General features: G+C 32.4%; 1 non-coding gene across 1 annotated transcript; it reads right to left on the minus strand.

Moving 5' to 3' along the window:
* Nucleotides 1-5544: 5544 nt before the first annotated feature.
* Nucleotides 5545-16352, minus strand: LOC114267869 (uncharacterized). Its single transcript, XR_014331998.1, has 3 exons — nucleotides 15986-16352; nucleotides 11827-11874; nucleotides 5545-5739 (listed from the first exon to the last, which is right to left on the minus strand). It is a non-coding gene; the product is annotated as an uncharacterized LOC114267869 (transcript).
* Nucleotides 16353-17382: the final 1030 nt, after the last annotated feature.

Consider the following 17382-nt stretch of genomic DNA (forward strand, 5'->3'; position numbering starts at 1 on the left):
TTTGTTTTGTTAAATATATCTTGGGTAAATTACACTGACACCCCATGAGGTTTCTGTTTAATACGAATTTCTCTCTCACGTTTGAAAAATTACACTGTCCCCTGTCAGATTAAAATGACATATTTGTCCTTTAGTCTTTGTACATATAAAATAATAAAATAATATTGATATTTTGTTTATGCTATTTCAAGAAAAATAACAAAAAAAAAAAACGATTCTTTTAAATTTTTCTATTCTTTTATTTTTATTGAATTTTTTTTATATTTAAATAATTTTTTTATTTTTAAGAAGCACTTGTTGTTTGGGGTGTCCTAAATAAGTGTACTTTTTGTCTTTTTGGACTAAAAAGTTGAGGAAAAAAATATAGATGTTTGGTTAACTTTTTGACTTTTTATGAAAAAATATGTATTAAAGAAGTGTATAGGAGAAGATTGGAGAGGTGTGGGCCACAGCTGTACAATCTGCACAAGTGAAATGGGAGTAAGAAATTATTGGCTACTTTTTGGGCATTGCACTGGACGGTTTTGTTCTGCCCGTGGGGTCATCACTAGTCCCATTTTAATAATCTGAACCGTTCAATGTGTAGAACTCGTCGAGTACTATATGTTTATAGAAAATCACGTTGATTGGATATCGATAGCTATCAAATCAGATTTTTTTTTTTTCAATCGTTAATTATAACACCATCCATTTATTGTACATAAATGATTTGATCATGCAGTTATCGATATCCAATCAATGTAATTTTTTACAAACATATAGTACTCAACGAGTTCTACACATTGAACGGTTCAGATTATTAAAACGGGACCCGTGATGGTCCCCACGGGCCGAACAACAACCATCTAAAATTACACCCAATTATTTCATTTTTGTCAGCACAGCAGCTGCACATAGATGATATCAAAGTTGTATTTTTGTTTAGAAATTAATTTTTTAATTTTTTTTAAATAGTGATAACTTTTTAACTTTTTGAGTAACTTTTTGACTTTTTGTCTTTTTTAAGCTATGCCAAACCAGCCCTTAATCTAGATCTACTTAAGAAGTATAATATTTTGTGATTTTTTTTTTAATTCACCAAATACCAAAAAAAAAATACAAAAAATCAATAATATTGTAATAAATGTGAATGACGGTATTTGGTAATAGTAATAAATGTAGGTGAATAGACAAGAAGGAAAAATAATGGTGGAAATAAAAATGAAAAAATTCTTTTCATATATAAAAATTTATACAAAAAATATCTTAAAATGTTGTGATATTGATGCTGTAAATATAAATCATGTTTTTAAGTGTTTTGTTTTAAAGTACAAGTTTACCATTAAATTATATCATTGTGTTTGAAAATTTTATATAAAATTTATATTTATATATCATCACTCAATAAGAATATGTTCAGGTAGAATTTAATGATAGAAATTTGTAAAATTTAATCATCATGATAGGAAGAAAAAATGATAGGAAAAATGGCAAAATAGTCATTTAGAAAATTTTAGGACATGAAATCAGTAATTCATGAGGCAATTTGTAATGAGATTACAAACCTCAGGAAGAGGAATGTAATTTTTCAAACGTGAAGAGGGATTTGTTTTAAACAGAAATCTCTGAAAGTGCCAGTGTAATATATCCATATATTTTTGTTCATCAAATTATTATTTCTAGTATGATATAGTCCCATGATTTTGTTCTGTAATTTTAATTAAGGCCGGCCAAGTTTGGCATCCTTAAAATAATCTATTTTTTATCTTTTTATCTTTTTTCCATCACATCACCTCTCTACTTTTCTGCACATCTTTTTGTAAAAGGCAAAAAAGTGTACTTATTTAGCTCATTCCAAACAACCCCTAAATATGAATCTATTGATTTTTATTTAAATATACAATTTATACAACAGTCAAGTCAAGTCTTGATTGAAAATTGAGAAATAGTGTATTTCTGTGAATCTCCATGCGTACCTTGTTGAAAAAAAATTTAAAAAAATTAAAAAGTAAAAAGAAAAATATGTATAAAATTAAATAAAATTTAAATATATTTTATTTATATTTCATTTTTTTTTTTCTTTTTTTTCTTTTTTAAAACTCTTTCCAAATCCCTCAATTAATACCGTATGGCCCCGTTTGTTTGGGGTTATAGGGAGGGGATTAAGATTATTAATCCCTTAGTATTATTAATGGGGTGTTTGTTTTGAGAGATGGGGAGGGGACTATTAATCCCTTACTATTAATCCCTTGGTATTAGTAGTCCTCTTGGAAGGGGGATTGGTAAGGAGGAGATAGAGATGGTATTAGAAAAATAGTGAGGGGATTAGAAATTTTTTTATTTTTATATATTGGGAATTTTTTTAAAATATTAATGTTTAATTTTTTATATTTTTTTATTTGTTTTATTATTTTATATAAAAATAATTTAACCATTCCTCACTATCAATCCTTTCACTATGAATCACTTCCATTCAATCTCTGAAAACAAACGGGCCTATGTGTTAAAATCTACGTAAAGCATACTTCTCCCCTTTATCTTTAGTTTTTTTAATTTCACATCATTGAGAGTGAAAATAAAAAAACTAAATTAAGAGATGAATTATTTTTCTTTTTATTTCACCCACATCATATATTTTGTTTTTCGAATACTTTTCAAAATATATTTTTAGAGTACTTTAGTTTTTATGATTCTTGTCACTAAGTACCTAACAAATAAAAAATCATAACATAAATTATATCGTAAATCATTTTAATCTCGTAATTACTTAACAATGATATGTAAATATTATCTTACTTACAAAATTTTCGTTATATCATTAAATTAGGGTATCACATTATTTCATATGATAGTTCCCAAATAATTACCTCCTGATGGTAGGTGACATCATGTTTGGTAGCCGGTGTGAGTTGCCTCAAAAAATGAATTTATTTACATATTTCTTTTAGGTGTTTGAGTAATAGATATATGAAATATGATTATTTTAAATATGTGTCTCGATTTGGGTCAATATTAGTTATAGTTTTTCATGCAGTGAGCGTTTGATCTTACAATAGAAAATTTATGTTTAAAATTTATAATAACTCTATTTGAATTAGTAAATTCCATTATGTTATACGAATCAAAATATGTGCATTGTTGGGACTCACCTAAAAGGAAACTTTAGTTTGCTGATGTGAGATCACTACAAACATGAACCAGGCAAAGCACATTCATTATTAAATACTTTAAAATTGTTGCCGACGCCATACATTTTGTTTCTTAATTATTAGACCACTACCAATCAGTCCTCGGCCCACATTTGAGATAACCTTGGTCAAAAGATTTCATGAATCACTCTAAAGGTACAAGCATTATGCATATTGAAAACTATTCTAAAGCCCATACGACAAATGCTGCAAAGAAACTTTTGTAAAGAACTTAAAAGACATAATATTAATACGACAATGCTACGTAGCTCAAATTTTGTTACTCAAAAGTGGCTCAAATAGCCAAAACGACGTCGTTTTGAGTACAAAACAACATAAAAATGGTTAAAACGACGTCGTTTTGGCCATTTGAGCCACTTTTGAGCCACAAAATTTGAGTTATGAGACATTTTCCATATTAATAATAGCATTGGATTTCTCGCAAATTTTATAAACAAGTAAATTTTTTTAAATAGACTATCTATTATTATTATTATTTTTATTTTTATTTTTTTGTGAAGACTAACATAATAAAATGAAATTTTACATTGATCTAATTTTTTTCATAAATGATGTATAAAATAAATAATTAAAATTATCCAAACGATACATGTGGTCAATAACAGCCCACGATTTTTAAAAGTCTTGTACTAAACATTATAACGAAGCCTTATCTAACTAGTCTAACTAAGTTTTTGAAAAGTTGAGGATCTAGATAATAAAAGAATTATAAAATTTACTAGTGGGCCTTAGGTGACCGTCTAAGTGGCCTAATGGTTGAATTACTACCTTCTGTGATAAGACCCACAAATACTTCAAGTTCAAATTTAAAATTGAGATAAATCCAACTCATAATAATAATAATAATCATTAAGTTTTAGGAGTGTTGTGTTGCATATCAAATCACATTACATGAACATTCTTCGTATGAAAATATAGTTGTATATTGTATATATATAATTGATGGCGGAGCTAAGATTGACTACAACATATAAGAGTTTTAGGAATTAATTTTTTTTATTTTTTAAAGTAAAAAATTTGTTGCAAAAAATATTAGAAGAAACTCCTATTGTCATAGGAGTTGCCACTACAAAATTGTCCCAAAATGTCAAAAAAACAAATTACCTTTAGTGACAACTTTAAAAAATCACTAATGAGTGTATTTTAGAGACCAAACAACTTCATGCCAAAGGATTTACTTTTTTAGACAAAATTTTTGCTCCAAAAAAATAGTAATTTATTACTAAATGTCCAATTTCATAATTGAAAATATAATCACTTTTGACAACTAAAATATTTCATCCCTAAAATATGATTTTGTCCCTAAACTTTTGTATATAAACTTTAATTTGCTGTAGTCATTTTGGCTCAAGAATGCAACATTGAGTTGAAATCTTAACTAGATTTATTACAATCCAATTTAATCCTATTTTCATTTCATGATAGTACAACTAAAGACCAATGTGATTTCAAAGTTATATGTTATTATGTTTTAGTTAATTAACAATCAACTAAAATATCATTAGCCTCCGCTCCAACCACCAGACACTATTACAATCACCGCCCACCAATGACAATTTTTCGGCAACCACCCTCAGAAATCAACAACCGCTGCCAACCATTTACCAACAAGAATTCCAATGACTCTAGAAACTAAATGGAGCAAAATAGATGAGCTCTAACCAAGTGATGAAATATACTTGAACCTGACCTCAGGGCCTTCACCATGGTAGAACTGCAGCCTAGAAGAGGGTGTGATTGCACAAAAGCAAGGGTGTGATGATTCCAACCCATCAACTAACCATATCTGCATTGACCCAATCTTCAAGAGAGATCGTACCCCCATGTATCTAATATCATTATAGCTGTGTTCTGAAGTAGCAAACCACAAAATGACTGCACTCACTCACTCCCCCATTGATATTGAAAGAATTCAGCATTCCTAGAACCATGTAGACCGACACAAGCAGCATTTCCAGTGCAAGTGCCAAGGATGAAAGATTGCTCATTCACTTTAATCTGAAATCTGAAATGAGAACATACTAAAAAGGAAACCAACCCAAAAACTTGCTAGCTTCATTCAAGCCAAAACATCACAATATGTTTCAATGATGAGGAACGCATCTTACAAAAGTAGAAAAATGAAGTAACACTAGTTGGATCATTTTGTATTGAAGTAACCAAATCAATTATATTCTTCAGTCAGCTTGCTTTTACATATATCCAAAAAAGAAAAGAGAGAGAGAGAGGAAGAGAAAAAAAGATGAACCATGAGCAATGGTCCAGATCAAGAATTCATACAATCTAAAGAACAAAGCTGGTATCACTTGGGAATAAAAAAATGTATTCAACTTCGTTAGCACATTACATTGACAATGGAAGAAGCATCCTTCGTTTCTTTTTCCGGGCCAGTCTTACTTGTTTCACAACTTTCATGCATAAAAGCAAAAGCAATGTGACACAAACTAAGATAAATGCAAGTTTCATATGTCCGAAATACAATGAAACAGCTGAGAAAACCAGGAAGGCTAAAATGACAAGTTCCCATATTACAAAGATCACAACGTCCACCCTGCCATAGAAAGCAAAACACAGGACAAACAGATATCAGAGGTGATGTTCTTCCTTGTAAAATACATGCACGAAATAAAGAATCCCTAAAATCCTGAACAAATAATTATGCATGGACACCAGACTCCAGATGAATTACCCTCGTATAAGTACAAAAAACAGCAACAGCAACAACAATAAAAAAGGAATCGCAAAAACAACAATTTCAAATGAGTTATTTGATAAAGTACATTGCCAGAAAGAAATGACCAATGTCTAAAAACATTTAAAGTTCTTTCATGCCTAAGTGATAAATCTAGTTATCAGAAAATGCTAATACCAAAGCAAATTGCGAACATGTACACTTTCGTTCCAAAATTATAAATCTAGCAATCCAAAGCAATCCCAAAAGTTTTTTCTAATATATTTCCTTTCATCAAATATAATGAACTACAATATAAGATAAGTGAAGTTTTTTGACATGATGAAACATCAAAAAAAGGTCATAATACTCATAGAAACGGGTTTCTATATGATTAATTTGAAATAAATAAAAGCCTATATTTTATTGGATGCCTGATTGTTAAAAACAATTACCCTAGAAGAACCTTAAATTTTAATCTAAACTACACAAGTCTACCCCTATCGTACCACAATTTAAAGCATGTGGCATATAATGTTCGCATTCCACGTACCGAATCAATCCACTTAACATAGAGCAAATCCATTTAATCCTCCAAAATGCAGGTAATTGACATGCTCTTATTTCTAAGGGAAGTCTACTATTGTAGTCAACACACAAATGCCTTACACATCTCACATATCATGTTGTGTTGGGTTGTATTTGTCTCATTTCGGTTTCGTGTTCGTATTAAAATTACCTCAACACCAACCCAACCCATTTATTATTGTCTTATCTTGTCATATTATTTTTTATCTATATCCGGTTTGAGTCGTGTTAACATGTTATGTGAAAAAAATTCACCTTTAGTTAAAAATAACAAGTTCATGAAAAATTAAATTTTTTAATCTCTACTCGATAAAATTATTCATAACAATATTTGATTTCACCTCAATTCTATTTCCCTAATTCATAAGAACTATATCCTTTTCTTTTCTTTTTTTTTTTTTTTTTTTTTTTTTTTTGGGGAGGGGGGGGATTACAAAAAAAAAAAAAAAAAATCAAGGTTTCGCATGTTTTTCAATTAAATCCCAAGATTTCAATTTTGACAAATTAAACCCTGGATTTCTTCCGTATTTCAATGTGAACCTTCCGTCCATATCTATTTGATTGAACTATATGTTCAAACACTTATATCTCCCTCGTCGTAACTCCGTTTCACCTCATTTTTGCGTCATTGGATTTACCTCATTGCCTAGTTTTCATTCCACCCCTCATACGCCTTGTTCCACCACTTTTTGCGTGCCGTTGAAATTCTAAAAGTTGGCCAAAAATAAAATTTTTCTCTCTTTGAGCAAAATGTTCATATTCAAACGCACATATTCAAGCACTTATATCTCCTTCGTCGTAACTCCATTTCACCTCATTTTTGCGTCATTGGATTCACCTCATAACCTCATTCCACCTCTTATACGCCTTGTTCCACCACTTTTTGCGTGTTGTCGGAGCTCCGAAAATTGGCCAAAAATAAGATTTTTCTCTCTTCTTTCTTTTTTTTTTTCATTCTTTCTTTCTTCGTCTATCTTATATCTCCATACTTCTTCCTTCCTCCTTCATTTTCACAATTAGTCTCTATTTTCCTCTTCCTTCATGGCCCTTCCCTCACTCTTATGTTTCTTTCCGTTCTTGTAAGTCATATACATTCTTACTCGACGACACCGCCACCATCGGAGGTTCGATGGTCACAATGAGCTTGGTGGAAGGGCCATGAAGAAAAAGGAAAAAAGAGAATAATAGTGGAAAGAAAGTAGAAAGGAAGAAGCATGGAGATAAAAGATAGGCGGCGGGGGGGGGAAGGGGGGAAGAAGAAAAAAAAAAAGAGAGAATTATTTTATTTTTGACCAACTTTTGAAGCTTTGGCATCATGCAAAAAGAGGTGGAATAAGACACATGAGGGGTGAAATGAAAACTAAGCCATGAGATGAATCCAACAATGCAAAAATGAGGTGAAACGGAATTACAATGAGGGAGATACAAATGCTTGAACATGTGAATTTGAATATGAAAATTTTGCCCAAAGAAAGAAAAATCTTATTTTTGGCCAAATTTTGGTGCTCCAACCGTATGCAAAAAGATGTGGAACAAGGCTTATGAGGAGTAGAACAAAAACTAAACCATGACAGAGGTGAATCCAACGACGCACAAATGAGGCAAAATGGAATTACAACGAAGGAGATACAAGTACGTGAACATGTGTATTTGAATCAAAAAATTTGCCCAAAGAGAGAAATCTTATTTTTGACCAACTTTTGGAGTTCCAACGGCACACAAATGAGGTTGAACAAGGCATATTAGGGATAGAATGAAAACTAGGCAATGAAGTGAATCCAATGATGCAAAAACGAAACGAAACGAAACGGAATTACGACGAGGAAGATACAAGTATTTGAACATGTGTATTTGAATCTGAGAATTTTGTCCAGATTCCGTTAGTTCAATCAAACGGATATGAATGGAGGGTTCACGTTGAAACATGGAAGAAACTCTAGGGTTTAATTTGTCAAAATGGAAACCCTAAGGTTTAATTTAAAAAACATGCGAAACCTGAGGTTTTTTTTGTAATTTGCCCTTCTTTTTTTTTTTTACTAGATTGACTCTAAAATAGTAGATAAAAAATATATTATCTTCGATTGAAAAAACAAGCAAACTATATTAGCCTCAAAATTCTATTTTACCTACTTTTTTAATTAGCTTGACAAAGTTAGATATTGGATTCAAAATTTCATGGAACCCTTCAGTGGAAATAACATTAATTAATTCTTCATTAAACAAAGTTATTTGTGTCAATTTCGTGTTATGCAAGTTCAATATTAATTTGGCCCGTTTAATATTCACGTTGTCCTGTCCTGTCATATTCGTGTTCATGTCGGAAATGGCTAACCATAATGAGCTTACTTCGTGCACAATTCAAGTTGTGTTATCATGTCATATTAAAAATTAAGACTTACGTGTAGATCCTAATAAGTAAATTTATAGTCCAATAGGTTCTATGATCATTAATGGTATTTTTCATCAAACACTATTAAAAAACCGTCACTAATTATTAATTTTCAGGGACAGTTGAAAATTTTGTCATAAAAAATGTCATTAATTATAAATTTTAGCGACAGTTTAAAAAAATTGCCACAAAAAAAAAAGTCACTAATTTTCAACATCCAACGATTGTTCGAAAAATTTGTCACAGAAAAATATCAGTAATTGTAAATTTTAGCGACAATTTATAAAAATCATAACAAAAAAATTACTAATTGTCAATTTTTAGCGACATGCAAAAAATGTCACAAATTTATTTTGAACGACGATTTTATTAGGACTTATTTTCAATAGAACTTAATAGAAATTAAGTCCAACTATTAGAAGATATTGATAGTTTACCCTAAAAATTATCACCCATATATATCATGCATTTATCCGTTAGTTATAGCATACGGAATTTGAAAAACACGCGTCATCTAAGAGCATTGTTATAACTGTACAATTTTCCTTTATTTCACCTTCCGCCAAATGATAGTCTTGAATAGGCTCAGCACAAATACAAAAACCTTTGTACATACGCACATGCGATAGAACCACATCGTTTATTTACAAGAGGTGCAATGATACAAGCAAACACCTAAAAAAGGTGCAACCCTATACACAAGTATACAAAACAAATATATCGGGTATGTTTGGTTTGGTTTTGGGAGAGTAGTTTTTAAAAATGTTTTTGGGAGAGAGTTCAGAAAATTTTTTGATTTGTTTGGTTGTGTATTTTGAAAGTAGTTTTGGAGTTTTGGAGTTTGGAATGATTTGTTATTTTGTTATAATTGAGTAGATGTGTGTGAAAGAAAAAGTAATTGAGAATGAGAGAGGAGAGAGAAAAAATGATTGATTGATAGGTACGAGAGAGAGTGATTTTGAAAATTGTTTTGAAAAATTTACAAACCAAACAATTTTTAAGAAAATTTTTTCCAAAATCACTCTAGAAATCCAAACCAAACATACCCATCAACTTCCTACAAATCTACACTCACCCAAAAAGTCAGCGGAACCATATAAAGAAAAGGGGAGAGCCCCCTTAAAATATATATATATATAATAAAAAGAAAAATAAAAATAAAAATGACAGACAAGCTCCGTTCCTCTCAAGGCATTTTTCAAACCAATAAACTCCACAGCTAGAGTAACAAAACAATTTTTTAAAAAAAATTACAAACTTCTTATCCTGATCCCCATAACATAAACCAAGCCAAATATTTCTTTGATAGAATGCATTATTCTAAGACCAATTAACACTTGTGTTAGGGTTTGGAAGTCTCAATTTCTTATGCCTTCATTTCATGCTTGCACACTTCAAAGACCTATAATCAAAAACTGCAATTATAAATTCCGCCTAGGGGTGTCTAAAAATATGGTGGTACCAAAACACCAATCTAGACTAGTCCAAACCATATGGTTTGGTCTCTGCAATTTTCAAAACACTGTTATGTTCCAATTCCAATTGATTAGAATCGTTGATTACGGTTTGCTTCCCACATTAAGGCTCAAAAGAACCAAACAAAATCATTCCCTGTTTATAAAGACTGTTACACTTTCTTATATTATGGAAATGACAAATTACATATACAACTCTCAAGGTTTGCTTAAAATATAGATTCTCTTGTGATCCTAGAAATTACATCCCGCCCCTTGAGATTTCCAATTGCATAACAAATAGCCATTTTTGTAAGGCTTCGTTTGGGAACATGATTTTTTTTTAAAATTTTTTGGCTTTTTGGCTAAAATATGATGTAAAAAAAAAACTAGCATGTTTGGGATAATTTTTTTATTTTTTACAAATAGATGTGTAAAAAGTAGAGAGAAAAGAAAATTTTTGACTTTTTGGTATAGGTTATTGTCTTTTTGATTTTTTTAGTGACTTTTTGACTTTTAGGCTAAAAAAGTGATGTTACCAAACGAGACCTTAGTCAACCATTTAGTCAACTAACAGTTTTTGAAGATAACATTTATAACCATAAGATCAAACCCACCACCACCATTCTCAGCCAGTGACCATTAAATCAAAACAACAAACCCAAAATACCAAGTGCAATACCAAGCAACAAAGCAATACTAAGCACAAAGGGGTCCATTCCAAGATTAGAACGAACTCAAATTTTTAGAACAAGAATTATGCCTTTGAGAAACCAGAGACGTTATTGGCATAGCCAAAAACAGACCATATTCTGTGAAACAATGTATCAAACATATGGAGAGTATTCTTCAAAGAACTGGTTTTTACTAGTTTCCCTCTCTATAATATAAGTATATATACATATAGGGAAAATTAAAAGAACAAAAGGTTTGAGCTTTGTAACAAAATAAACATGAATGTTTAATTGGGTCTTGCTAACAAGTGCTCCTTGGGCACAAGTAAAAGACAAAATATTTGTAAAACAAAATACACTTTACACCAACTTCAATGCACTTTTATTGAAATCAATATACTTTCTAATATATTTTTACATATTTTCAAGGCACTTTTTACACACTTTCCAATACTAAACAATGCCTAAGGGGCACTTGTTAGCATTTGCCTTTTTAGTTTTGTCAATTTAAACTTTAAACTTTTGATTTGTTTTCAATCTAAACCATTTGCATATTTTTGTTAAGTAAAATCAATAGAAAAATGGGTATTTTAGTCGTTAAACTCAATGAAAAGGGTATTTTAGACATTTTCCGTACACCTACATTGAGTTTAAGGACTAAAATACTCTTTTCTCGTCAGTTTTACTTGAGGAAAGAGGCGAATGGTTTAAATTGAAGACAAATCAAACAATTAGAGTTGAAATTGACAAAATTAAAAACTCAAGATTTATTGTTACAAGACTCAAATCTTGTGTTTGTTTGTAATTGTCCCATAGCTAAATTTATATATACTAGAGTCTATATATAAAGTGAACAACTCACTTGGTTGTGTCCTGAAGCTCCTCTCTTTTTGCCAAGTGGATTTTTTCTCTATTGAAGATAAAAAATTAAATAATTAAATTAAATTAAATATCAAGGTTACAGACTCGAATCTAAGACCATTGGTCTGATAAATAACACCTTTACCACTTGAGCAATAGACACTAAATGTTTTTAATTCAAAATTAAGATTTATATTTTACAAATTTAACAGCACACCCATCGGGTGGACACACCCACTAGTGTATATATATGCACAAAGAGACCCAATGAAATGTGCATATACAACAGTGAAACCGACCCGTATCCACCATCACTCTCCCAACTTCCATTGTGACACCACTACGAAACCCATTCAAATTGCAATACCCATGTTCAAGTGGCATAACTCTCTTTTTCTTTGATTTTAAGCTTCCATGGCAAATCCAATTTGTGGAGAAGGGGTGGCTGATTTTAGGGTTCCATGGAAGAGTTGATTTTGTGTGGTAGGGGTGGGGAAAGGAGAGCTAGGAGAATGGGTATGGTATGGGTGTGGGTGTGGGTGTGGGTGTGGGTGTGGGTGTGGGCGGCTGAGTTAGGAGAAGGGGTAGGCTAAGTGTGACGACCCCAACCTCCGAACTAGTGTATAATGATATTTTACTAAGTCTAATTGCATGATTGTGTGTTTATTTATGCGAATACATGCTTAATTTTGTGATTATCTGTCATTTCATGGAATATCTGTTCGAATTGACAACTTAGATACAGAAATTGAGAACTTAGATGACTTCAGAAACTGAAATTGACTAGCCCAATAGACTAATTAGAATATTTAGAATTTTATAGTAACTTTAATCGAAATTTTATTTGGATCAAAATAATTGGAATAAACTGATTGAATTAACTAGAATTAAGCCTAACTAGTTAACCTTAATCATATGTGATTAGGCTAACTTAATCACACCATATAAATAGCTCTAAATAAGCTTATGAGCTCATGTATACACACACTTGGCTGAGAATTGAGAGAGAAGGAAGGAGAGTTCAACATTTAGAGAGAGAAAGAGGAGATTGAAGTGAATTGCTAGAGTTTTGGTGAATGGAGCTAGTCCAACACTTGAACTCACACATTAGGTATGAAACTCAAGCCAATTCTTGGAATCAAGTCACGTAGAAACTAAGTTCATGGAGTTAGGGGATCATTTGTTTGAATTTGAGTAGATTGAGCATGAATTACCATGGATATGGTGAATTTGAGTTGAATTATGCACATGCATGCGTAATCTTTCATTTTTGAGCTAAGATTTCTTGAAATTCATATATGCATGAAGCTTAGGAGGCATGAGCTTGAAGATCATCCATGAATTCATGCATTTCATATCACTTAGTGGTGTTTTAATATGAAGGAGGCTCAATTCATAACATGCATGGCTTCAACTTGAAAATTTAAGCTTGAACTTGGACAATTGAAAGCATGATTTCGATCAAACGGTTTCAAATTGGAAGTATTTTCATGTTACATAATGATTTTCCAAGTTTTTGTACCAAAAACACAAGTTTTGAGGCTTTGAATATCAACCTTAAAGCACAAGCACTGTTCTGGAAATTCCAGAATTCATGCTGTCCGCTCGAGCGTGAAAATTGAACTCCCAAAAGATTTATAAAATTTTAAAGGCCGCTCGAGTGACCAAAGTGGCGCTCAAGCGAAAACCCTATTTCTCGGTCTTCCGCTCGAGCGACCGTCGAGCGGGAATTTCATATAACCAGTACTTTTGCAGACCGCTCGAGCGACAGGAGTTACGCTCGAGCGACCACCCCACTCGAGCGAAGGAAGTTGCGCTCAAACGGAGACCCTGTTTTCAGCAAAATTTCACCAACTCTTTTAAGTGCATATTTGCATCCTCATGCCACTCCAAGTATTCTTAGGCACCATTTGGACTCATATAATCATAGAATGAGTTAGAAACACGAGTAGAATTGAATTAAAATGAATTGGTGTTTCAACTGTGCTTCTGTTAGTAGAATTGAATTAAAATGAATTGGTGTTTCAACTGTGCTTCTGTTATGTGTTTTGTTTAGGTGGACGTCCGAGACTTAGTGACAACTCAAACCACTGTGAGTAGTAACTTTATAAAGATATGTTCAAGTAATATTATTTTCAAAATTGTTATTGCTTTGGAATCAATATGTGACTGATTGAATGGTTTATCGAAAAGTTATTTTGTAATGATGAATGAAGTTCATTTTCGAAATGTATTTGTGGCATCCATATAACATAGGCCCATGCCTGGGGGTAACAATACCACGGCTATTGGTTGTAGGCCCTTGCTTGGGGGTAACAATACCACGGCCATTGAATGTAGGCCCTTGCTTGGGGATAACAATACCAAGGCTATTGGATTACACAGAGATCTCTAGAGTTGGCCCTTCGTGGTCCATTTTGACCCTTCATGGTCCATTGGTTTGGCCCTTCGTGGTCCATTAGCTTGACCCTTCGTGGTCTATTGGTTTTGCTTCACTATTATTAGAATGTTATTGTTCATGGGTGTACCACATATTTGATATTGAATGACATCGATTATGAAATTTATTGGATATAAAGATTTGAAATAAGAATTTTGACGAGCATGTCATCAAATTTCATTCACATAATCTCTTTATTCTGTTATTACTCACTAGGCTCTAACTCACTATTTATTTATATATATATGTAGGTGGGCAAGCTGAATATGTAGGTGGGCAAGCTGAACATCAAAATTAGAAAGCCTCGAGTCTATCCGGGTCAGCCATTTTGAGGAGCTTCTAAGTGAAGTGATTAGGCTCAGGAGGAGCCATGCTAGTTGAACCCCTTTGTGTATTTCAATGGTTTTGTATTTGTTTATAGTTGGGGTTGTATATTTGCAAGACGTGAATTTTGTACAATTGTGACAAATGTACTTTTAAATCAAAACTTTGCTTATTATATTAGTTCTCCTCATACATGCACAGCTCAATGGATAATTTCTACGTTGTTTCAAATTTCCGCTAAGCCCTGTACTTTATATTAAGAGGTTCATTTGTACAAGAGGCCGTAAGTAATCTATGATTACTGGCCGGTCATGACGCTAAACCTACACACGAAATTCGTTTAAACAAAACAACTTAGAATACAATGATAAACGAAAAATAATATCAATTTATAAAAATTAGTATTATATTACATTTATTTATAGTTTTAGAATAATATATTCATATATATGATATATAATAAATATAAAAAATTATATATTTTATGTGTATCCCCTACGTGTCGTGTCCTGCATTTTTAAAAAATTGCCGTGTTGATATATCCATATTGTATTCGTGTCGTGTCACGTATCTATATTTGTATTTTATAGAAGGTAGAGGCTAGCAACTGAGGTGGGAAAGGGGTGGGGGTAACAGAGAGGACAGGAGAAGGAGGTGGTTTGAGTGATTGGAAGGGTGGAAAGGGCCTTGAGCAGGGGATGAAGTATTTAAGGGTAAGTAGGTAATTCATTGTGGTATAGGAGGGTAATTAGGGTATTTTTGTTTTCTTTTATTAACAAAGTTAAATGACAAATTCTAACAAGGGTATTTGTAATTTTCAAAAACAATCAAAAAAAAAAAATTGTATTGCTCAATCTCAAGAGGGTATTGGTAATTTATGCTAATTAAAATTTGAATTTATGTAGTATTTAATATCTAATATGAAGAATTTGATATGTCTTCGTACATTTTATAAAAGTTGGTTTGAAGAACGATATGAAAATTTGAAGTACGCTTGTGAATTTTTTAGAATGGTTTTATATGTAGAATCAATTTTTTGTTTAACTCTATAGTATGAATAAATTGATGCATTTTAAAGTCTAGAATCGTATAATCAAACTGGAACCCAACTGATTTTTATGGTTTCGTTCTGGTTCTGGTTCAGTTCCAAATGTTCTTCCTAAATTTCAGGAATTGATACTTGGTTCACCTTTAACCACAACAAACCAGTGCACAAACACCCCTAATTCTATCAATGTACACAAGAAACCTAACTGAACCAATTGAATCCAGAAATTTTCATAAAAATAAAACCCTAAACAAACAAACCTAACATATAGAATTCAACAAAAATTGAGGGAAAATAATTACAAACAATCGGGAGATGAAATTAAAGGGTGGTGATTAGAGTTGGTACCTTGAAAAAGTCAGATTAGAAGTAGAAGCGAAGAAAGAGACGGAAGCCCAATCGTGTTTCGATCGAATCTGATACTCCCTCAGCTGTTCCGCCAGATTCGATCGTGTTATCATCTCTCTCTCTCTCTAGATCTCGAGATCAGTTGTCATTGACGATTGAAAACTTCGGAGAGAGAGAGAGAGAGAAGACGAATTTGAATTCCGAAAGAGAAAAAGGAAGGGAGAGGGAGAGAGAGAGAGAGAGACGAAAAGGATCAACAACGTTCGTTCTCTTTGGTTGTTTGGTTGTTGGGTTGGGGGTGTACATAGTAGTAATAAGCTGTTGCCTCTGATAATCCAGCTTTTACTTTGACCCACCCTAAAATTCTAATTTTACTAATGTTTTGCGTTTTGGGCCAAAGTAGTACAAGAAATACGGTTCGCCGAACCCAGGAAAAAAAAAATTTGAACCGGCCTTCCTCCATCTGTTGACAGTTAGGAGTTCACAATTCAAAAATTCATACATAATAAAAGAATTTTTTTTAGCTAGAGGACGCACTAAAATATTTTGGCAAATTATATATACCTCCCTTGAAGTTTAGCTAAATTACAGATACCTTCTTGAGGTTTCAAAAATTACAAATACCCCTGAGGTTTATATTTTCATAAGAATTTGCCTCCTAATTTGTTATGCAAATAGTACCTTCAGGGGGATATCTGTTATTTCTCAAACCTCAAGGGGTATCTGTAATTTTGCTAAACCTCGAGGGGTATATGTAATTTGCCCAAAATATTTTGTTCATAAGGATAAAGTCATGCAAAGTAACCAAAATACCCAGACAGCTACACGTTTATTGATAGAGAAATAGTAGAACCGTTACAAAACTCTTCTCTCTCTATCTGTGTGTTTCTCTTACTTCTCATCTCTCTCTCTCTCTCTCCCTAGCTATCAACTGAGAGGGAGTCGCTGAATCTGATGCTGTAACCATCATCGAAGAAGGATCTCTCTCTCTACGTCACTTCTCCTTCCATCGCGATGATTTGCTGCTCATATTTGCCAAGATTCAGATCCATGCCATCGTATTTTCCCAAAGCAACCTCTGTAGCCACCACCACTGCGGCGGTAGAAACACCACCAACGCTACCAGATCGGCCTCCTGTAAGGTGGAGTTAGGGTTTAGGGTTTGTGTGGTGATTTTGTACTTGTTTTCGTTCTCGGTTATGGTCACTGATAAGACTCAAGAATGGAGTGGATATCCTTTGATCAATACAAGGAATACAGATTCCTTTAATTGTTCTCTCTCTTTTTCATAAATTACTCTAAATCTAACAAAACCCTTCGTATTCCCTTCATTGGAGTAAAATTAGTTCGATGATTGACCAGAGAAATCCTAGGCGAAGCAGAGAGCCTTAGTGAAC

Source organism: Camellia sinensis, chromosome 6, assembly GCF_055761805.1.
Source record: "Camellia sinensis isolate YWXY chromosome 6, ASM5576180v1, whole genome shotgun sequence".
Taxonomy (NCBI): Eukaryota; Viridiplantae; Streptophyta; class Magnoliopsida; order Ericales; family Theaceae; genus Camellia; species Camellia sinensis.